We start from the raw sequence: 24,113 nt of genomic DNA on the forward strand, positions 1-24,113 counted from the left end.
TTGATCAACTACATGATGAAAATTATCTAAAACTATTCTTAATATGATGTGATATTAGTTTTCTGATCGAACCTGCACGCCGTGCACGGTTTTCTCTAAAACACCTGGCACCATTAAGAATATTTTTACACTTTATATGTAGCTTCATTTTGTTGTAAATTATAATTTTCTATGAATGTCCACTACACAAATATAACTCTCAGTACCCTTCTCCATTATGCACATAATCCCCCACTAGTCCTAACCATTGTGTTTGTAACTCTCATACCTTCATAATCTCCTTCTTGAACTTAGTAGTTAATGTAGTATTTATGACTACCTTTTTGTAATCCTCTATGTAATAGTGTAAATAGAGATATTAGAAGTGATATAAGATACACTTGAAAGAAATAAGAAAAATTATCCTGTCTTGTGTGATGACCCACCACATCATCATGCCACCTAGGTGCCACTTGGCACATATTTAATCCATGTGGATGCTTACATGGAAAAAAAAATTGAGGCTAGCCTTTGTGGGAAAATTCTAGATCTATGGAGATTTCCATGGAAATCTATATCTATATATATACATTAAATCTAGGCATAGACAAGGTGATGTGGCACCTTTCTATGGCCACCAATCGCATTTATTTTTTTCTCCTTTTTTTTGACTTTATTTTCCTGTTTCTCAAATACTAGTAAACAAAACTGCGTTTCGCACGGTGAGACATTTCTTTTATAAATTTAGTTACAAAATTTAATAATATTGAAAAATAAAAATAAAAATTATAAATGATATACAGATACCTGTGTCTTGGTCCCAGCAAATCGAGAGAAGATACAAACTAAAATTATAAATCAAATGTTTAAGGATAAAAATACATTAAAAAAAAGCGTTAATGAACAACCCTTTTAATTGGATGGAAATTTGTTTGTAACGCCCCTTCCTATTTTATTGTTGTTCATAAATAATCTATTAGTTATTGAAAATTAAAGCTTAATGTACACATTAAGCTTCTATTCCACAAGTCTGCCAAGTTTTAAGAAATACCTCATCCATAGATCACAACACAAGTACAACACCAACAAGAATCTGATAAGATAATATATGATGCGATAATGCCAGATGCAATGTGTAAGGACCCAACCGGAGGGCCGCGACGGGCACCCGGTACTAACCCACCCGGGCACCTCTTATCATACTTTCACATTTACATCTAGGTGAGCCACATAGCTAAATCATACTTTCCATCCATTATTCATACTAATTCCATTGGGCAACAATGCATATATATCATCATCAATAACAATGCCCATATGGATGTACATAAGCCGACGAGACTAACAAAATGATATCCAAAATATAGGCCGACAAGGCCAAACACATCTAACCATATACATATGTCTACAAGCCTCTAAGGAGAGTGTGTCATATCATATAGGCGGGACAGGACCCCGCCATGCCCGTAAATATGTACACAAAAGAATAAATACCAAAAGCTGTAATTCCGAATGAAATGGAGCTCCGCTATGTAGCCCCTGAGTAATAAAGCTATGGATCAAGTCTGTCTCCCTGGCCATCTGCGGGGATGACGCAGCGTCCACAAACAAAAGGACGTTAGTACAAAGAATGTACTGAGTATGTAAAGCATGATCAACATCACTATGAAAGCATAATAGACAACATAAGAAATAGCATAGAATGGGAGATAGTAGTATCATCTTTATAAACACTTACTTGCTTTTCATAGGGACTTTCCATTTCTAATGCGTGATTGTGTACATACATCCATATCCGTATCCGTATCCGTATTCATATCCGTACTCATTTACATTTCGTATCCATTTTCGTATTCATAGCATATTCGTATTTATATTCATATTCATATCTTATACATATCCATATCATGTACATAGCATACCCGAACATGAAGGTTCTGTGTTTCACATACCCGGCGATGGCAAGGCTCGGTGAGTATACATACCTGGCCCTACCAGGGCTCAGGGTTATCCGCACCCAACTGCAGTGGTGCGTGCGAAGTATGTATGTGTATATATATATATATATATTCTACCCGGCCATATAAGCTCGGGGTTTCATAATAGCCATACATAGACACATTTACATAAAAGCTCATAAGCATCTTTAGCATCATTACTATCGTCGTTCATTACATCTATCCCCAGAGGATTACTCATCATAGGAGGAATTTTAGTACAATCGTAACATATTGAGATTCATGAGCTTAGTAGATTTTAAAGATAGAATCATTTGGAGGACATCATAGGCTCATAGAAAATTAGCTATTTGGCCAAGGAACCATGCCTTATGAAAGAAGGGTTAGCCTTACATACCTCTCCGTTCAACTATTCTATTACTTGTACGTTCTCCTTCAATGCTCTCGTTTCTACCTTCATTAGAGTTATACTATCATTAGAAAATCGATATCTTAGCATACATGACTAAAGTTAGAGAAACTTGGACAGCATCTCCTTTATTTATACGACTTCCTCCATATCATATATTAACTCCCAAACATCAATAATAACATTCACAACATCATAACAATAGTCTTTATTCACCTACATTATCCTTACTTTTCAATTCACTTCCAATCATCCATGTCCATGGTCATAGCACACGATTACATTCATTCATATACAATGTCTATCCCATGTTCTTAACATCATTTATAACATAACCATAATCTCAACATATCAAGAATCATGATTCAATCCTAGCTATTACTAAAACATGACACTATTCCCACATTCATGACCCATTTTCTATATCCTTCTACAATCCAAGTGTTTCAACTTGTCAATACCTTAAACAACATGGAAATACCATAAAACTTACCTTAGATGGTGTAGGAATGAACCTCGGGTGGAAACACTTCACTTGAGCAAAACCCTAGTTTCACCTTCACTTGGATTCCTTGTCTTGGATGAACTTTAATGAGTTTCTTACACTTGATTCTCTTGGTTTGATGAAGTTGATCACTAATATCCCTTGAATTTTTGTGGGAGAAGTGTAGAGAAATGTTGTAGAGAGTTCTAGAGAGAAGGGGTGTGAAGGGGAAATGAAATTAAATAACTTGGACCCTTGTTAATAATACTCAAATCTGTCCCGACCATTTTTACGAACCAACATACGGTCCGTATAAATTTCACTGACCGTATGTCTGGCCGTAGATTTAGTCCAGTGAGGCTGGCCATCTGGGCTGATTATACGGCCAAACATACGACCAGTATAATTTATACGACCAGTATGTTAGGCCGTATAATGCTCAGTTCTTCCGAACTCATTCTCGTCGACTCGTTTGATCTGCAATCCTTATGGAACCTTCTTGACACTTGTTTATCACCTCATTAACAATCTAAGGGACGTTATAACTCTTCTCCAAAGCATCATTAAATCATCATTAACTTGTTACTCGTAAAACCTTTCCGATACATATTGTATGCCTTGCCTTCTCTTGGCAAACTTTCTCCTTTTACCTCGAATGTCTTTGAAATCTTAATTGGGGCCATCAAATGTCATTCCTTACTTATTGAAATACCATATACTTCGTGCTATTCATTAGTCTATTCGCTGTGCATCAACGGAAAATTTTCCGAGGTGTAACATTCTTCTCCCCTTAAGAACATTCGTCCTCGAATGTTAAGTCCTCGGGGATTCTATAAAAATTTCGCCAAAGTTCCCCCTGTAATATGGCACTACCATCCTATCACAACAACCTATAATAACAATGCCTCACAGGGCCACAACATAATAGCAATAGAGTTTGTCCACACACGACCCAAATGCATAAAAGGGAAAACATACATACCTCATGATCTTGATGTCTTATCTTGGATCTCCTCCGGGGGCTGAAATAAGTGCGGGTACTTGGATTTCATAATTTCTTCCACTTTCCATGTCATTTCTTCTCGGTTATTGTTTCTCCATAAAACCTTAACTGAGCCCACTTCTTTGTTTCTAAGCCTCCATACTTGCCTATCTAATATGACAATGGGTACCTTTTCATAAGTCAAATTTTCTGTCACTTGAACATCATTTACTGGCACGATCCTAGTAGGATGTCTAACACATTTACTGTCACACCCTAACCTTATTAGGGTGTGATGGGCACTCGACCCCACATACAGAGCCGAGCGAACCCGCAGACTCTGAATGCACACCTATTTTCTTAGAATTCTGAAAACCAATTACAAATAAAATACATGTTGAGCTTTCAAAATTTTCTTCTTACTATTTCGAAAATTTAACAAATCTGTAATTATGTCAAACTGACTACATAACACAAAATGACGTATCGGCTGATGGAGCCGCTTACAGACTGACAACCGTTACCCACGACGCTGTCTGCAAAGTCTCTAATACTGATCAGACATCACAGCATACATACTCTGACTCGGCAGCACTCCTGGAGGGAATGGAGCCCGCCAATCCACTGGATCATCTTCGGCTACTTCATCTATCAACCTGTGGGTACCTGCGCGGCATGAGACGCAGCCCCCGAAGAAAGAGGGTCAGTACGGAATATGTACTGAGTATGTAAAGCATGGAATACAGAAAACAGAACCATAACGGAACAGACAGTACGAAAGTAAGTACGTTGCCCAGAGTACCAAAATTCTTATTTTCCAGACACAAATCATGTATACCAATGTCATCTGTCAGAAGGAGTACAGAAAGTACAGGATACCAAACTGATTACTTTCCAAACACAGGTAATGTCATATGTCAGAAGGGATACAGAACGTACAGACTGTCCAAACGCTGACTTTCCAAACACAGATCATGCATGTCAAAATCATGTATCACATATGCATATAACGTGCCCCGGCCCTCCCGTGAGGGACGCGGTAAATCATATATCATATAAACATATAACGTGCCCCAGCCCTCAGTGAGGGGCGCGGTGAATAGAATCATGTACATCATCATCGTATATCACATATGCATAACGTGTCCCAGCCCTCGGTGAGGGACTCGGTGAATAGAACCATGTATATCACATCAAATGTCATGTATGCATGTAACGTGTCCCGGCCCGCCAGTGAGGGACTCGGTGGATAACGTGTCCCGGCCCTTCAGTAAGGGACTCGGTAGAGGGGATCCGGTCCGGATCTGGCGCCATCATCATATAACGTGTCCCGGCCCTCTACTGGTGGGTCTCGGTGAATAATGCAGTGGAGTACGCACGAGAACATGTCCTGGCCCGGGACTCAGTGAACAGACATACAGAGATTTGCACGAACAGAGTAGTACGAAACCATATGCACACAATTCAAGACTCGATAGGTACGTACATTTACTGACATCTGAAGGCTCAGAAACAAGTTTCAGGTCAATCCGACGTCGTATGAGAAAGTTACCAACGTTTGAAGTACAGAACGTCCTATAAGCGTTTTAAAGCAAATCTGAGATCTTTTTCGAAGGTTAGGGACATTAAGACTCACATAACTCTTTCAGAAACAAAACTCTTTATACTTATCTCGTTAACCAATCGTATAACAACTCATTCATATCAGACAGACTTATATCAGAGGTGAATCAGAATCATAGGCAGACTCAGAAACATATTAAATAGAACTTCAGAACAAATCTCTTCCGGATATCGTAAGGATCAAATCAAATATAACTTTTAGAATCATATGTACATATTAAAATACATTAAAGACTCAATGGAATAGTTAAACGTATTATCATTTGGAAATCAAAATGTTAATCATACCAATTGTCTTTCAAATGCTGTTCAAAAACATATCAAACAAAACTTTGAACATTTACGCATACGGAACTCTTTAGGGACAAAACTCAGAATTCTAGAGTAGAATTTCCCCAAAGCGCATATTATATCATACCTTATGTGGCTCTAGGACATGCCAAAGAAAGAAAGGATAAGCCTTACATACCTACGCCGCGACCAACTAGTTACGCTTGTGCCTCCAACTTGTTTGTCTACATGCAAGAGAGTTCGTCCATTCATTAGTTTCATTATCAAATACTTGCTTTAACCCTTCAAACACATTCACTTATATCCTGCCGGAATTTCGGCAGCACCTCCCCTGTAAACATACCAACCCCGAGAATATGGCTCGGCTCCAAATCAACAACAACAACAATCCGGGAATTTAACCCGGCCACAATATCAAGAGCAACGACAACAAACATTCTAACATTAAGCGCTCCTACACAATTCAACAACATAACTCCTATTCAATTCAACTACTTACATTCAAACCAACATCAACGTTCATACATTCAATCACCAATCCGAAACCATTCAAAACAATATTCAAAACCCTTTAAACAATTCACACAATATTTCAAACAACCCAACCAACACTCCAATATACCCGAATTCATCTCCAAACTCGAGAACAACACCACACATTCTTTCCTTCCAAGTTCACACATACATACATTTATAACTTCTTTTCATAAATTCAAGAAACCATATCAAGACTACATTTCCTTCCAATTCGGCCCATACGATTATAATCTTAACTTGGATTATTAAAACTTCATTGTCCATCATAAAATTCACAACGGCGACAACCAACATGCTAGACAACATTAGCTCATTCATTACACACCAATCCGCCCTTAGTCACGGCCCAACATCTACACACATAGTCTCATGGATTTCATTTATTTTCTACACATTACAACAACACATAAACATGCTAAATTCACTTAACTCTCCCCTCCTACACAACAACACACACACGGCCAACACATATACACACACGGCCACACTTCAATCTCCACATTTTCATGAATACCATCCATTTTCATACACTATAGCACGTCCAAACATCTATAAAACATGCAAGAGAGGATTGAACCATACCTTTCCATTCATCTTCTTCCACTTCTCGGCTAAGCCATATTTTTGCAAGAATGAGTGCTCTACTTGATCCAACAACTCCACCATGTTAAAAAGCATCATCCAATTAGTATAAAAGCATGAAGAAAATAATTTCTCCATGATCACAACTAGGGGCTGGTTCGGCCAGCCCCTCTTGGCCGTTTCTCTCCCTCTCTTTTTCTCTCCCTTTTCTCTTGAATTTTCTAGAACTTAAAATGATGGATTGTCTTGTTCTTTCAAGACTTACATGTATATATATATATATATATATATAATTATAGAGGCATGTGAGGGGCACATGCCTCTCTCTAGAGTTTTCTCTTATTTTTCCATTTTCTTTTCTAGAGCTTTCTTGAATTTTTTTAAAAAAGGATGACTTAATTATTCTTGCCTTGCAAGCTTTGACCACATGCACAATTTCCCTTCCATTTTCGGCCAATGTGGCCTTTTATGCATGCCTTGTGAAATTACCATGTTGCCCCTAAGTTCCCACATTATTTCCATTGATCGTTTTGCGGATTTTCTCCTTTTGCCCTTATTCTTTCCGCAATATTTCCATAAACCATTTTTACGAATTTCCTTTTTCACCCTCAACCCTTCTCAACATTTCCATGCAATAATATTCATGAATAATATTTATAACCAACTTGCACATTACAACCCTTTTTGAAGATAGTCTCGTCCTCAACTTTCCCCGGCGACTTTAGAATTTCCAAACGTGCAATATACGGGCTATAACATTTACGAAGCATCGAGTCATGAAAAACTGGGTGAACTGACTCTAGATCAGGAGGTAGATCTAACTTGTAAGCCACTTTGCCTACCTTGCGCGTAATCTCATAAGGCCCAATGTACCGGGGACTAAGCTTCCCCTTCTTGCCAAATCTAACACCCTTCATTGGCGACACCTTTAGGAATACCCAATCTTTAACTTGGAACTCTAAGTCCCTTCGACGATTATCCGCATAGGACTTTTGACGAATTTGGGCTGCTAATAGCAGACCTTGTATGAGCTTAAATTTTTCTATGGCCTGCTGGACCAAGTCTGACCCTATCACTTTAGTCTCTCCTACTTCAAACCACCCAATTGGGGATCTACACTTTCGCCCATATAAAGCCTCATACGGTGCCATTTGGATGCTAGAATGGTAACTATTATTATAAGCAAATTCAATAAGGGGTAAGTGATCATCCTAATTTCCTCCGAAATCTAACATACATGCCCGTAACATATCCTCAAGAGTCTGAATGGTACGTTCAGCTTGTCCGTCAGTCTGTAGGTGAAATGCCGTGCTAAGGCTCACATGAGTCCCCAAACCCTCTTGGAAGGACTTCTAAAAATTAGCTGTAAACTGAGTTCCTATATATGAGATAATAGATACTAGAACACCATGAAGTCGCACTATCTCTTTAACATAAAGCTTGGCATAATCTTCTGCCATATATGTAGTTCTGACGGGTAAGAAATGAGCTGACTTCGTGAGTCTATCCACAATCACCCATATAGAGTCATACTTACGTCGAGAACGAGGCAAGCCTGTAATGAAGTCTATGTTAATTATTTCCCACTTCCAAGTTGGAATTTCTATAGCTTGCAACAATCCGCCCGACTTTTGGTGCTCGATTTTCACTTCTTGACAGTTGGGACATTGAGCTACGAATTTCGCTATATCTTTTTTCATCCCATTCCACCAATATATAGATTTAAGATCATGGTACATTTTCGTTGCTCCGGGGTGGACGGAATAGCGGGAGCGATGGGCTTCCCTCAATATTTGGTGGCGTAACCCTGCCACATCAGGAACACATAATCTGCCTCGGCATCGGAGAACTCCGTCTCCCGCAATCTCAAATGACGACTTCTCCTTCTGAGGGAGTGTATCTCTGTAATGCATTAGCATGGGATCTTCGTATTGTCGCTCTTTCACTTCTACTACTAGCGACGAGACTGCTTAATTCTGAATGGTAGTTCCCCTGCTACCTGAGTCCACTACTCGAACTCCTAGGTTAGCTAACTGCTGGAGCTCACGAGCCATTTCTCTTTTCTCTGGTCGTACATTATACAAACTTCCCATGGATCTTCGGCTAAGAGCATCAACCACAACATTTGCCTTTCCGGGGTGATATAGGATATCAACATCGTAATCTTTAGCAATTCTAACCATCGTCGTTGCCACAAATTCAACTCTTTTTGCTTAAAGATATACTGAAGGCTCTTATGATCTGTGTAAATATCCACATGAACACCATACAAGTAATGTCTCCACATCTTTAATGCATGAATTACTGTAGCCAATTCAAGGTCATGGGTTGGATAATTTTTCTCATGTTTTCGTAATTGCCTTGAAGCATACGCAATCACCTTACCATGTTGCATCAACACACAGCCTAGCCCGATGCCTGAAGCATCGCAATAAATAACATAACCTTCCAATCCCTCTGGAAGTGTCAGGACTGGGGCAGAAGTTAATCTATTATTTAGCTCTTGGAAACTACGTTCACAAGCATCTGTCCATTGAAACTTTGCTGATTTCTGGGCCAGCTTTGTGAGTGGTACAGAAATAGAAGAAAAACCTTCTACAAATCTCCTGTAATAAGCTGCTAAGCCCAGGAAGCTACGAACCTCCATAGGAGTTGTGGGCCTTGGCCAAGTCTTCACGGCCTCAATCTTTTGGCTATCTACCCGAATACCATCGGCTGAAATAATATGCCCAAAAAATGTCACTGAATTCAACCAAAACTCACACTTAGAAAATTTGGCAAACAACTCTCGAGTTTGAAGAACTCTAAGGACAGTACGCAAATGATCCGCATGCTCTGCCTCGGATCTAGAATACACCAAGATATCATCGATGAATACAATCACAAATAGATCTAGGAAGGGCCTGAACACATTGTTCATCAAATCCATAAACACTGCCGGTGCATTAGTTAGCCCAAATGACATTACTCGGAACTCAAAATGGCCATATCTTGTTCTGAAGGTTGTCTTAGGGATATCTTTCTCCCTAACTCTCACTTGATGATACCCGGACCTCAAATCTATCTTTGAAAACCATTTGGCACCTTGTAATTGATCAAACAAGTCATCAATCCTCGGAAGAGGATATTTATTCTTAATCATTACCTTATTCAGTTGCCGATAGTCAATGCACATTCACAGGGAGCTATCTTTCTTTCGGACAAACAATACGGGTGCTCCCCACGGGGATGAACCAGGCCTAATAAAGCCTTTCTCAAGCAAGTTTTTCAATTGCTCCTTCAATTCTTTCAACTCTGCCGGAGCCATTCTATAAGGTGGAATAGATATAGGCTTGGTGTCTGGCAACACATCAATAGAAAAATCAATCTCCCGCTCGGGAGGGAGGCCTGGAAGCTCTTCCGGGAACACATCCGGAAATTCATTCACTACGGGAACTGATTGAAGAGTTGGCGGTTCAGCTTCTACATCTTGAACCCGAACTAGATGATAAATGCAAGCTTTTGTGATCATTTTCCTTGCCTTAAGATAGAAAATAAACCTACCTTTTGGCAACGCAGTATTTCCTTTCCATTCTAAAATTGGTTCTCCCTGAAATTAGAAACGAACCATTTTCATCCTACAATCAACATTGGCATAACAAGACGTCAACCAATCCATGCCCATAATAACATCAAAATCCACCATTTTTAACTGATGTAAGTCAACCATAGTATGATGGTCACAAATCACAACTACACAATTTCTATACACTCGGCTGGCTATTACCGATTCACCAACGGGTGTAGACATCTCAAAAGGTTTGATCGACTCCGGTTGGACTCTAAACCGACCCGTAATATATGGAGTAACATATGACAATGTGGAGCCCGGATCTATCAAAACATATACATCATGAGAAAATACCGTTAATATACATGTGACAACATCAGGAGAAGACTCAAGATCTTGGCGTCCAGCCAAAGCATAAATACGGTGCTGAGGACCGCTAGAACTGGGGACTCTCCCTCTGCCTCTACCATGGCCGACTGGTGCATGTGAACCTGGCCCCATAAGGCGTATAGATGATGAAGATTCGGCTACCGACCGTGAAGGCTGGGCCCTACCTCTACCACCAACTGAGGGGCAATCGCGCATAATATGGCCTGGCCGACCACATGAATAGTAAACCTCTGAACCTAATCGGCACTGACCCCAATGTAACTTCCCACACTGGGAACATTGTGGCACGGGTGGCCTCGCCTGACCCGAATCACCCATGAACTGAGATCCCGAAAAGCTATAACTCGGCCCGGAATGAGCAGACCTATCAAATCTCTGGCTTGAAAACCGTGGAGGAGCACCAGTCATGGAATGTCCTGAATGCCTAGAAAACTGCTGTCTGTGCTCGCCTCTAAACTCACTCATCGGACCCGAAGACCTAGCCCTCTTGTTATACCATCTATCATGCTCACTCTCACTCCTTTGTTGTTGTTGGCTTTCTTCTAAATTCTGGGCATCAGCCTGAATGCGTGAAGTATCCATGTTGTCCTGAAGGGACGCAGTCAAGCACCTATCCATCAAATGTGGCCCTAGGCCTTTCACAAATCGGTGCACTCGGTTACCCATATCCGCTACCATGGCCGAAGCATACCTAGCCAAAGAATTGAAGCGGAGACTATACTCTAAAGCACTCATGCTTCCTTGCCTCAAATTCAAGAACTTATCGGCTCTAGCTCGCCGAACCTTTGGAGGCAAATAATGTCGGAGGAAGGCATCTACAAATTCTTGCCATACCGGGGTAAGCGCATTGGCTCCCCGTGAAGCCATCCAAGCTGTGTACCAATGAACCGCAACATCCCTCAATCTATAGGATGCTAACTCCACTGATTCGGTGTCCGAAGCATGTATCAACCGAAGTGTCCTCAACATACCATCAATAAAGTTCTGAGGGTCCTTATCCGGCTTTGATCCAAAGAATTTCGGAGGGTTCAAGCTAATAAAATCACGGGCCCTTGCATTAACAGCCCTATCACCTTGCCCTGTACCCTGCCGCTGAGTCTGGGCAGCAACCAATTGAGTAAGCAAATGAATGACCTCTTTTACATCTTGGCCTGAAGCATCCGGTGGAGGAGCCGGAGGTGCTGGAGCTGGAGTTGAGGCTCCCTCACGCTCCTCAGAGATAGGCACTGAATGGGAGGACTGAGATTGAACCGCATTCTGAGACTTACTTTCCTCTACAACCGTTGGCGGTGCTTTTTCAGCCCGCTTTTCTGCCACTGTCTTGCACTTTTGGGCTGCCGTAGCCTTTCTCTTTACAGGCATCTCTGAAATACAAAACACACGGTTAAGGAAAAAGAAGTTCTTATGTCATAGCTCTATCACACGATCTCATGAAGAAAGAAGGTCATTAATTCCTAAAATGCCCGTAGCCTCTTGTTTATAAGTGTGGCGCGCAACACACTCATAACCAAGACTCTACTGGACACGGCTCGTAGACACACCCTATGACAGAACTGCTCTGATACCACTTTTGTCGCGACCCAACCGGAGGGCCGCGACGGGCACCCGGTGCTAACCCACCCGGGCACCTCTTATCATACTTTCACATTTACATCTAGGTGAGCCATATAGCTAAATCATACTTTCCATCTATTATTCATACTAATTCCATTGGGCAACAATACATATATATATCATCAATAACAATGCCCATATGGATGTACATAAGTCGACGAGGCAAACAAAATGATATCCAAAATATAGGCCGACAAGGCCAAACACATCTAACCATATACACATGTCTACGAGCCTCTAAGGAGAGTATTTCATATCATATAGGCGGGACAGGACCCCGCCATGCCCGTAAATATGTACACAAAAGAATAAATACCAAAAGCTGTAACTCCGAATGAAATGGAGCTTCGCTATGTAGCCCCTGAGTAATAAAGCTATGGATCAAGTCTGTCTCCCTGGCCATCTGCGGGGATGACGCAGCGTCCACAAACAAAAGGACGTTAGTACAAAGAATGTACTGAGTATGTAAAGCATGATCAACATCACTATGAAAGCATAATAGACAACATAAGAAATAACATAGAATGGGAGATAGTAGTATCATCGTTATAAACACTTACTTGCTTTTCATAGGGACTTTCCATTTCTAATGTGTGATTGTGTACATACATCCATATCCGTATCCGTATTCATATCCGTACTCATTTACATTTCGTATCCATTTTCGTATTCATAGCATATTCGTATTTATATTCATATTCATATCTTATACATATCCATATCATGTACATAGCATACCCGACCATAAAGGTTCTGTGTTTCAGATACCCGGCTATGGCAAGGCTCGGTGAGTATACATACCTGGCCCTACCAGGGCTCAGGGTTATCCGTACCCAACTGCAGTGGTGCGTGGTAAGTATATATATATATATATATATATATATACAACAACAGCCCAGTGAAATCCCAAATCTTGGGGTCTGGGGAGGGTATAATGTACGCAGACCTTACTCCTACCAAGGTAAGATGGCTGTTTCCGAGATATATATATATATATATATATATATATATATATTCTACTCGGCCATATAAGCTCGGGGTTTCATAATAGCCATACATAGACACATATACATAAAAGCTCATAAGAATCTTTAGCATCATTACTATCGTCGTTCATTACATCTATCCCCAAAGGACTACTCATCATAGGAGGAATTTTAGTACAATCGTAACATATCGAGATTCATGAGCTTAGTAGCTTTTAAAGATAGAATCATTTGGAGGACATCAGAGGCTCATAGAAAATTAGATATTTGGCCAAGGAACCATGCCTTATGAAAGAAGGGATAGCCTTACATACCTTTCCGTTCAACTATTCTATCACTTGCACGTTCTCCTTCAATGCTCACGTTTCTACCTTCATTAGAGTTATACTATCATTAGAAAATCGATAGCTTAGCATACATGACTAAAGCTAGAGAAAATTGGACAGCATCTCCTTTATTAATACGACTTCCTCCATATCATATATTAACTCCCAAACATCAATAATAACATTCACAACATCATAACAATAGTCTTTATTCACCTACATTATCCTTACTTCTCAATTCACTTCTAATCATCCATATCCATGGTAATAGCACACGATTACATTCATTCATATACAATGTCTATCCCATGTTCTTAACATCATTTATAACATAACCATAATCGTAACATATCAAGAATCATGACTCAATCCTAGCTATTACTAAAAAATGACACTATTCCCACATTCATGACCCATTTTCTATATCCTTCAACAATCCAAGTGTTTCAACTTGTCAATACCTTAAACAACATGGAAATACCATAAAACGTACCTTAGATGGTGTAGGAATGAACCTCGGGTGGAAACACTTCACTTGAGCAAAACCCTAGTTTCACCTTCACTTGGATTCCTTGTCTTGGATGAACTTTAATGGGTTTCTTACACTTGATTCTCTTGGTTTAATGAAGTTGATCACTAATATCCCTTGAATTTTTGTGGGAGAAATGTAGAGAAATGTTCTAGAGAGTTCTAGAGAGAAGGGGTGTGAAGGGGAAATGAAATGAAATAACTTGGACCCCTTATTAATAATACTCAAATCTGTCCCGACCATTTTCTACGGACCAACATACGGTCCGTATAAATTTCACTGACCGTATGTCTGGCCATAGATTTGGTCCAGTGAGGCTGGCCCTCTGGGCTGATTATACGGCCAAACATACGACTAGTATAATTTATATGGCCAGTATATTGGGCCGTATAATGCCCAGTTCTTCCGAACTCATTCTCGTAAACTCGTTTGATCTGCAATCCTTATGGAACCTTCTTGACACTTGTTTATCACCTCATTAACAATCTAAGGGACGTTATAACTATTCTCCAAAGCATTATTAAATCATCATTAACTTGTTACTCATAAATCCTTTCCGATACATATCGTATGCCTATCCTTCTGTTGGCAAACTTTCTCCTCTTACCTCGAATGTCTTTGAAATCTTAATTAGGGTCATCAAATGTCATTCCTTTCTGATTGAAATACCATATACTTTGTGCTCTTCGTTAGTCTATTCACTGTGCATCAACAGAAAATTTTTCGAGGTGTAACACAATGCAAATGAGATGCAATGCAATGGCCAATACCTCAAATCTGTATACACATGCTATAAGAATTTGTCACTTCAATTGTCCTGACCCACGGGGGACACGTGGAGTCCATGTACTAGCCACCTCGGACGGCCTACAGGCTGTGGCTTTATCAACAGATCCAGTATAAACCTCGGATCATAGTAATAATCTATTTCATACCATTTCCATAACTCTTTCAATTCCGAATCCATTTCCATAACTCTTTCATCATGTATGAATGTATGAATGCAAGAATGAAGTATCACATGTAGCAATGCCAATAAGTATGATGCGGAATTCACAAACACAATAAGCCAATTCAATCCTTGCACGAATTATCAAGACTATCATGGACACGTATCATGAAATCTATCCCATTACAATAAATAGAGCCAACACATCCCGCATCACCATAAACACATAGTCAAGTACACCACATAGTCAAGTACACCAAGAACGGCAACAAGCCCACATAATCAGACATCATACCAACCTAGTGGATTTAACACCACAACCATGCTCGAAGACCTATCATGCTTTCCCCGTCAACAACTACATAACACATGCAATTCTCCAATCAAAGTTGTAGGCACTGAAATTTAGTCGGACTTAAATTCAAAAATTAATTTGGATCATATTATAAATTCAAGATATATTCGTCTAAACAAATATTATGGGCTAATATAATTGGATTAATTGCTTAAGTCCAATTGGTATGGATTTAATTGAAAGACCGATTCAATCGGGCTAGTCGATCTTGTCAGACTTCACGTGATGGGCCCACTCTATTAGCCCAAGGTCCTTGCCACATATCAAGTGACGCGGCATGCCTAGTCAAGTCGAGGACCAATCAAATCGTGCCATGTACATAAGTGACACAACATGCCAAGTCAATAGAAGAACCAATCAAATGTCGCCATGTGTTCAAATGACATGGTTCAACCAATGATATACATACCCTAGCTCTCCCATTCAACTATAAATAGGTCTTCATAAAGCCAAAAGGCATCAAGAAGAGAAAATACATAGAGAAGCTCTCATCCCCAAAGGTGATCCACAAGTCTTCCGCATACTAAGAGGTCTTCGCTCCAAGTGGTGAGCCGCAAGTTTCCATACCTCTGTGTTTGTGATATAAGCTCGGCTCTGTATTCGTAGTGAAATCTCGACAACAAGTATTCCATCCATTTAAGAACAAGCAAAGCCCTTTGATTGACGGTCGTGAGGAGAAGAATCAGATGATTACATCTTTTTATTTAAGATTTCGTAAAGATTATAACCCCCACACAAATTCTTGAAATCAAATATTATTCTTTGTCACTATTTTTCTTGTCTTGATTATTATTTTTCAGGAACGAAAACTTAGTCGTTACAAATTGGGCATGCCCAGTGGGACAATCTTTACCTCTCATATCTTCTCTCCAACAATCGAAGTTCAACACCATTAGATGGCTTCCAAGAGGGTCAACTCGAAATCTGCATCCGCAAAACCTATCAGATGCAAATTCTTCATTGCTGTGGAAAACATCCTCGATGTTACTGAAGGGAGCATGGACCTGTCACAAGGAACCAAGCCAAATTTCTAAGAAAACGAGCTTCGTAAGCACAGTCTGAATCTGCTATCGTCTTTGGTTTGTCTTCAAAAGGCATAAGATCTCCCGCAAACATCGCAAAAGAAGGGGAGGATGTCGCCAAAATGGTCGAGAGGGTTCTTGCCCAACTTAGTTTATCTAAGTCTAAGAATTCCTTCACACAAGCTGATGACGATGTCTTGAGCACTGGATCTACTCCGCATAACATGTCTGCATCCTATGTTCGCGAAACTTTATGTTATTCTCCATCATATACAATGGTGATGCATGCGATGATGACTAATGCTTCAACCATAGAAGAACAACTTGAGAAATTGACAAAAGTAGTTGAAGGCCTATCAAAGTACGTTAAAGATCAAGATGCTAAAATCACCAAGTTAACAAATAAATTGGAGAGCATGGCCAAATGAGAATCTACCTAAGCACATGTGAAGCTTTATGAAACACAACAGGAAGGAGAGTCCTCTGCAAAACAAAGCAACAATCAAGGAGGTCCAAGTCACTGCCAAAGGTCTGATTCCTGTTAGCCAATTGAAAAACTTCATCATGGAGGCTTTCAAGCATAAACCTGAGTTCGCATCCAAATCTTCTCTTACATATACAAAGCCTTATATGCAAAGGATTGATAACTTGAAGATGCTTGCTGGCTATCAACCTCCTAAGTTGCAGCAATTTAACAGCGAGTGAAATTTGAAACAACATGTAGCACACTTTGTTGAAACTTGCAACAATGCTGGAATATATGGTGATTACCTTGTCAAACAATTCGTTCGATCCCTCAAACTGAATGCCTTTGATTGGTACATACACCTTGAACCTAATTCCATTAATAGGTGGGAGCAACTAGAGCAAGAATTCCTCAATAGCTTCTACAGCACAAGGCGTGTTATGAGCATGATACAGCTTATAAATGCCCGCCAAAGAAACAGTGAGCAAGTTATTGACTTTATCAATCGGTGGAAGAGCTTGAGCCTTAATTGCAAAGATCGCCTTAGTGAAACTTTTGAGATCAAAATTTGCATCCAAGGTATGCTTTGTTGTCTTCGTTGCATATTACATGGAATAAAGCCCAAGACATTTGAAGAGTTGGAAACCCGTGCATATGATATGGAATTAAGTATTGATACAAGTGGAGATCAATGGTTTCATGTCCGTGAGCCTCACGAAGATGAAGCTATAGAAGACTTCCATAGTGGGGGCTAGTTTGAATTTGAAGATGAAATAGAAGAGTCCATGTATGTTACAGTGCTCCTCGACACAATAGCCTAAATTGCAAGTTGAAATGCTCCTTGGCGCATGAGCCTAGACTGCCAGTTGAAATGCTCCTTGATTTACGAGTCTAAACTATATGTCGTAAGCTCTTCAAATCGGGCTAAATCCTCAAGTCATCAAGCTCATCGAATTCGACCTAAATCTTCTTATGAAAAAGCTCTTCAAATTCGAGCTAAATCTACAAGTTGTGACGCTCTTCAAATACAAGTCGAGTCTTTGAGTTACAATGCTCTTCAAAATACGAGCCGAGTCTTCTAGTTGCAAATCTCTTCAAAATACGAGCTAAGTGTTCAATTTGCAAAGCTCTTCAAATACAAGCCGAGTCTTCAAGTTGCAAAGCTCTTCAAAATACGAGCCGAGTCTTCAAGTTACAAAGCTCTTCAAAATACGAGGTGAGTCTTTGATTCTCAGAGTGACAAAGCTCTTTAAAATCGAGCAGAGTCTTGAAGTTACAAAAGCTCCATCTTCAAGTTGAATACTTCTGGCCTACCTGAGTTCAAACTGTGTATGGCACAACAACAAAGAAATGACCGCTAGGTTGAAGACCTCAAATGAGGTGGCCTAGGAAGAAGTTAGGACGTAAAAAAAATCACTCTTTTGAACTACGTTATGACTTGATCCTCTTCACCGAGGTACGTAGGAGCTTAGAGTTATATTTTAAGTTCAGTCACATAAGTTTAACAAAAAAAGCGTGGCAAGGTGTGGTAACCAAAATTAAAGTTGGGGGCATCACATTAATTTTTTCAAATACAAAGATATAAAGGATCAAGGCAATTTGCGTCAAAGTGAAAGGGGCATTTCATTGCTTCAATATTACATTACAAGAATTTGATACATCCGAAAAATGGCGCAACGAGGAAAATAGATAGACAACATCCTATACAAAGAGCTTAAAGTCATGTAAATGATTGAAAGCTATGGTACATTGTCAATTTATTTGGAATGCCTAGCCTAAATTCGTTAGATTTCTCAACATTTGATGAATCACCTTCAACGTCATGCGTTTGCATTCAATAGCTGTATTGATTGCTTGAGCATCAGTCTCTTTGTTAAGCCATGAGCATAGTGGTTTATTTTGTTTGTGAAAGGTTTTTTTTGAAGGTTCATACATAAGACGTTGTCTCCCTTAAAAAAAATGAACCTCCAATCATTGGAGAGCCACCTTTGATGAGCTTCAAGAACACAAAAACTAATCAAGTATACGCAGAAGAAGGAGCAGCTTTGCGGGATGATCTACTGCAACAAATCTTTCTTTTGCATTGAGATGTTGCTTGCTACTTGATACTCGAAACTTCAGTATATCCACATCTTGTGTATCTTCTTGGTTTGATACCCTCGGCATTCCATTGCAAACTTGCAAGAGAAGCAAGAAGAAAGGAAGTGAACGCTTGTAAATCATGGTATGAAAAGTAGCCATGTGTCGTATTGTAGAATCAATTTCAAAACAAAAATCGTGTGGTTCAATCCAAGATAAGTTCAGTCTCCAACGTCCGTGTGACCGTAGCTTTTGAAGACTAGAAGCTGAAGAATCAAACAGATTGCAATTCAGACTCTGCAAACATATGATATGATTACTGTTTTTGGCCGAAAGCATGCAAATCTGAAGCTTCATTACAGTTAGATCAACTTCAAGAATTTGTTGCAGCTAACCTGGAAGGGGATTCATCACAAAATTTGAGTATGTTGCAGGTCCCTGTGTTTACTTCCTAATGGCGCAAATGACTTATGATATGGACGCTCTGGGCACGAGATATGAATTTTTCGACGAGAGTGTGCAAAGCTGAAAATCAAGCGATATGACAAGCGCCTGGACCGACTTCAAGAAACTACTGCGGCTATTCTGGAAGAAATTCTACCACGAAATCTTTAGGCTTTGTAGATATATAAGTTTTCTTTCCAATGGAGCAGACGACTTGCTATTAGGACACTCCGATATCAAGATACATACGTTTTGGAGAGAGTGCATAAAGTTGTAAAATCTGGATTCCACGACGTGTAATCAAATTGAAAAATTAATTACTGTCAATCCGGGATGAATTTTACTATGAACTTTGGATATGTTGCAGACGTTTGAATTAAATTGTGCATGATCAATATTCTAAAAATTTGAACACTTCTAACCCGAAATATGAATTTTTTCGCCATAGCAGTCAAATCTGAAAAATCAAAATGATAGATGTTTTGTTCAATTTCAGAAATTTATTCCAGCTTGTCCTTAAGGAATTTTGATGTAGATTTTTGATATGTTTCTACCCTTCGAGATCTAGCTTTTTAGAAACAAGAAGCTTGTGCTTTCATCACTCCTACATCAAGAAACAAATATTTTTGCGGAGATGCACCACATGCTCGCTCACAAAGAATGGAAAACAGTCGAAGTGTCGCCAATGATGGAATACAGTTGATGAGTCGCTAATGATGGAATACGGCTGCTGTGCCACTAATAAGGGAGTACGTTCGGTGTGTCGCCAAATTATGGAATACGATTATCATGTGGCCAATGGAATAAAGCTTCTTGGTTCTATATAGATCGTCGCGTTCAATGCTAATTACACGAAACTTCTTGGTTCTATACGGATCGATGCCCATGGTGCTAACTGCACGAAGTTTTTTTGGTTCTATACGGATCGACACCAATGGTATGAAGCTTCAATTTGGCATGACGGACATCAGGAGAAGCACAACAGTCTAGTTTGACGTGGTAGATATAGGTGCTGACAACACGAAGCTATGACTAGCAGCCTAGTTCGGTCTTGAACATCAATCTCCATTGCTTAAGAAACATGCGCAACACAGAGTAAATGATGCAGCGGCAACCAGAACTTGTAGATGAAGCAATCAAACAGATAGCTCTCTATCAAGCGAGAAGGTGCCAATCACTGGAGGTTGAACCTCCAAGGCAAGGACTTTGGCGTTCGAATTTCGTTTGTCGCTCAGTATCTCCGGATGAGGACGTGGCGTATTACAGTGATGAAAGTGCATCATCTTTGTGGTAGGTTAAAGTCATATAGATGTGCCCGACAACCTACAAAAGAAATTAAAAAAGGAAAGGAAAGGTTTGTAGAGCATGTCCAAGCCAAGAAAGCAAATTCAGATTTTGCGGCCGATTAAAAAAAATATATACCTGAGCCAACATATAAGAAATTTGATTGTAGTTTTCGTATATGACATAGCTCTATGAGTCTGATTTCTGACGCCGTAAACCGTTCGTGATTCCTATATTCCTAAGGCAAGATACAAGATTTTTCGTGAGGCCATGCAAAATAGATACAAGCAGTGAATTAGATTTAGAAGGCTGGGAAAAAATATACCTGTGCTAAAATAGAAGCAATCTGAATGTGGTTTTCGTATATGACGTAGCCCTATGAGTCTGATTTCCGATGCCGCAAACCAGTCACGATTCCGATGTTCCTAAGTCAAGATATAAGATTTTTCGTCAGGACGCGCAAGACCGATAAACCAGCGAACCAGATTTTGAAGGCTAGTTCCCGAGCAATATCTGAGAAAATACAGATTTAATTTGGTCACGGTTTTTGCGTATGATGTTGCTCTATGAGTCTAGTTGCCGAAATATCAAACGGATCATGATTTCGATGTTTCTACATCAATATATGAATTTTCTACCACAGACATGCAGAGCTGTGCAGAAAGTGACGTAAATACATATGGGAGAAGAAAATTACCTGATAGAGATGGGTTCAAACCACCTCGACGATGCTGCAAATTGATGTTCAACCACCATGAGAAGGCGAGGTATTAATAAATGTCAAAAAACAGGCTCCTACATGAACTACACAAAAAAATCTTTGTTCTAGTACGAATCAAATTATAGAAAATTTAGGCTTATATATGAAAATTCTGGACTTATGAAAAGTCCATGTTTCTCCTAATAAATAATAAAGGAATTCCATGTAAATATGGAAGGTTTGGAAAATATGGGAAGTATGGAAAGTTTGGAAAATATGGGAAGTATGAAAATATGGACGTCTGGGCTGTTTGAAAAAAATCATAACTTGAGCTGCCCAAACTAGCAAAGGTAAAACAAAAGAAAGGAAGCTACAGGGATTTTGTTTTTAATACAAATTTTTCCTGTTGTGTAGTTTATGACCCAGAAACAATTATGATACTTCTAAAGTCTCGATAACTTTGTTGATAAAAGATTTAGATTTCCTCAGCTATCAAATGATAAAGGAATACGATATGATATTTCTCCTGAGCTGGAAACGCCTCAAAGTGGGAAATGAGTTGACAAACGATCGAAAGTCGCGTGGACATCTTGCAAATAAGAGAGTGCCATCACAGAAAAACTTGTTGACGATCAAGTTACGGCACCATTGAAGAACTTGAGCATAATTATTTCTTGTCAAATTTCAAATGTTTTGCGGGAAATCAACTACGTGGAGTAAAAAAAAAAAAAACCATTTGTTTCACGAATGCTTCAAGTCTCGTCTCTAAAAGGCCCAACAAGTCATGCACCTCAACAAACCTTGAAGCAGGGGGCATTTGTAGGCACTGAAATTTAGTCGGACTTAAATCCACAAATTAATTTAGATCATATTCTAAATTCAAGATGTATTGGTCCTAACAAATATTATGGGCTATTATAATCGTGTTAATTTCTTAAGTCCAATTGGTATGGATTTAATTGGAAGACCGATTCAATCGGGCTAGTCGATCTTGTCGGACTTCACATGATGAGCCCACACTATTAGCCCAAGGTCCATGCCACGTATCAAGTGATGTGGCACGCCTAGTCAAGTCGAGGACCAATAAAATCGAACCACATGCACAAGTGACACAACATGCCAAGTCAATAGAAGAACCAATCAAATGTCGCCAAGTGTTCAAATGACATGGTTCAACCAATAATATATATACCCCAGCTCTCCCCTGCACCTATAAATAGGGGTCTTCATAAATCCAAAAGGCATCAAGAAGAGAAAATACATAGAGAAGCTCTCATCTCCAAAGGTGATCCGCAAGTCTTCCGCATATTAAGAAGTCTTTGCTCCAAGTGGTGAGCCGCAGGTTTCCATACCTCTACATTTGTGATCAAAGCTCGGCTTCACATTCGTAGTGAAATTTCGACAACAAGTAATCCGTCCATTCAAGAACAAGCAAAGCCCCTTGATTGACGGTCGTGAGGAGAAGAATTTGAGGATTACATCTTTTTATTTTTAAGATTTCATAAAGATTCTAACCCCCACACAAATTCTTGAAATCAAATATTATTCTTTGTCACTATTTTTCTTGTCTTGATTATTAATTTTCAGGAACAAAAACTTAGTTGTTACAGAAGTCTAAGAAGGTAAGCCGTAACCTACCTCGAAGGCCGAACATGTGCTACAAACTAATCCACTTGAGCCCTTCCCTTTCTGAATCACCTCAAAACGATTGAGTTTATCAATTAATTAATATACATTAGATGACAAAGGTAATGATACCCATATTGCCATAATACCGTTCGAAATCATAAATGACCCTTAAAAAGGGAAACCTGAGCCCACAAGGGAAAAATAGGAATTTCAAGTTGGAAATGGTTTACCAAAGGCTTATGAAGTTCAAAGAATAATTATCAACACAAATTAACCCCAAAATCAGTCTCAATGTCATCATTAATTGAAAACCCCCAATTTTATAGTAAACCCTAACTTTTCATAATAAAAAACTTAACTGGAATAGAGATTCAAGCTCAGTATGTAGTTATACCCATGATTCCATGACTAGATTTAATAAGATTCCTCAACAAACCCATTTACATAGCACAAGATTCATAAAATCAATACTAGGGTTTATAACCCACCTTCCCCAACTAAAACAATAAAATTAGCTTGGGTTTCATAACTAATACCATAAAATAATCATAAATAGAGTGAAGGGACTTACCCAAGGAAGAATCACCCCAAAGCTCTTCAGAAGTCCCCCCAATATCTCTCTAAGTCTTCAATTTAGTGAATGAGGCAAATGGGTTCGGAATTGAGAATTTAAGGTTTCTGATTCAGCGATCTCGCCTACACGGAACTTGTGTTCTCTTAAGAGATCCCACATCTGTAGAGAAGTGTCGACAGATGCGGACTCATTAAATGACGCGACATTTCGCCGAAACGGAATACCACTCGCTATAGTACACCGTTCATGCTGAATAAACTTCGAAGGTGAGAGTTTTCCCAACTCAACACAATCTCGCATTTGCAGACTAGCCCCCAGAGGCGGGCACCCAGATGCGGCCAAACCTCCGCATACGTGACACACCAGACTAT

Source organism: Lycium barbarum, chromosome 1 (genome assembly GCF_019175385.1).
Source record: "Lycium barbarum isolate Lr01 chromosome 1, ASM1917538v2, whole genome shotgun sequence".
Taxonomy (NCBI): Eukaryota; Viridiplantae; Streptophyta; class Magnoliopsida; order Solanales; family Solanaceae; genus Lycium; species Lycium barbarum.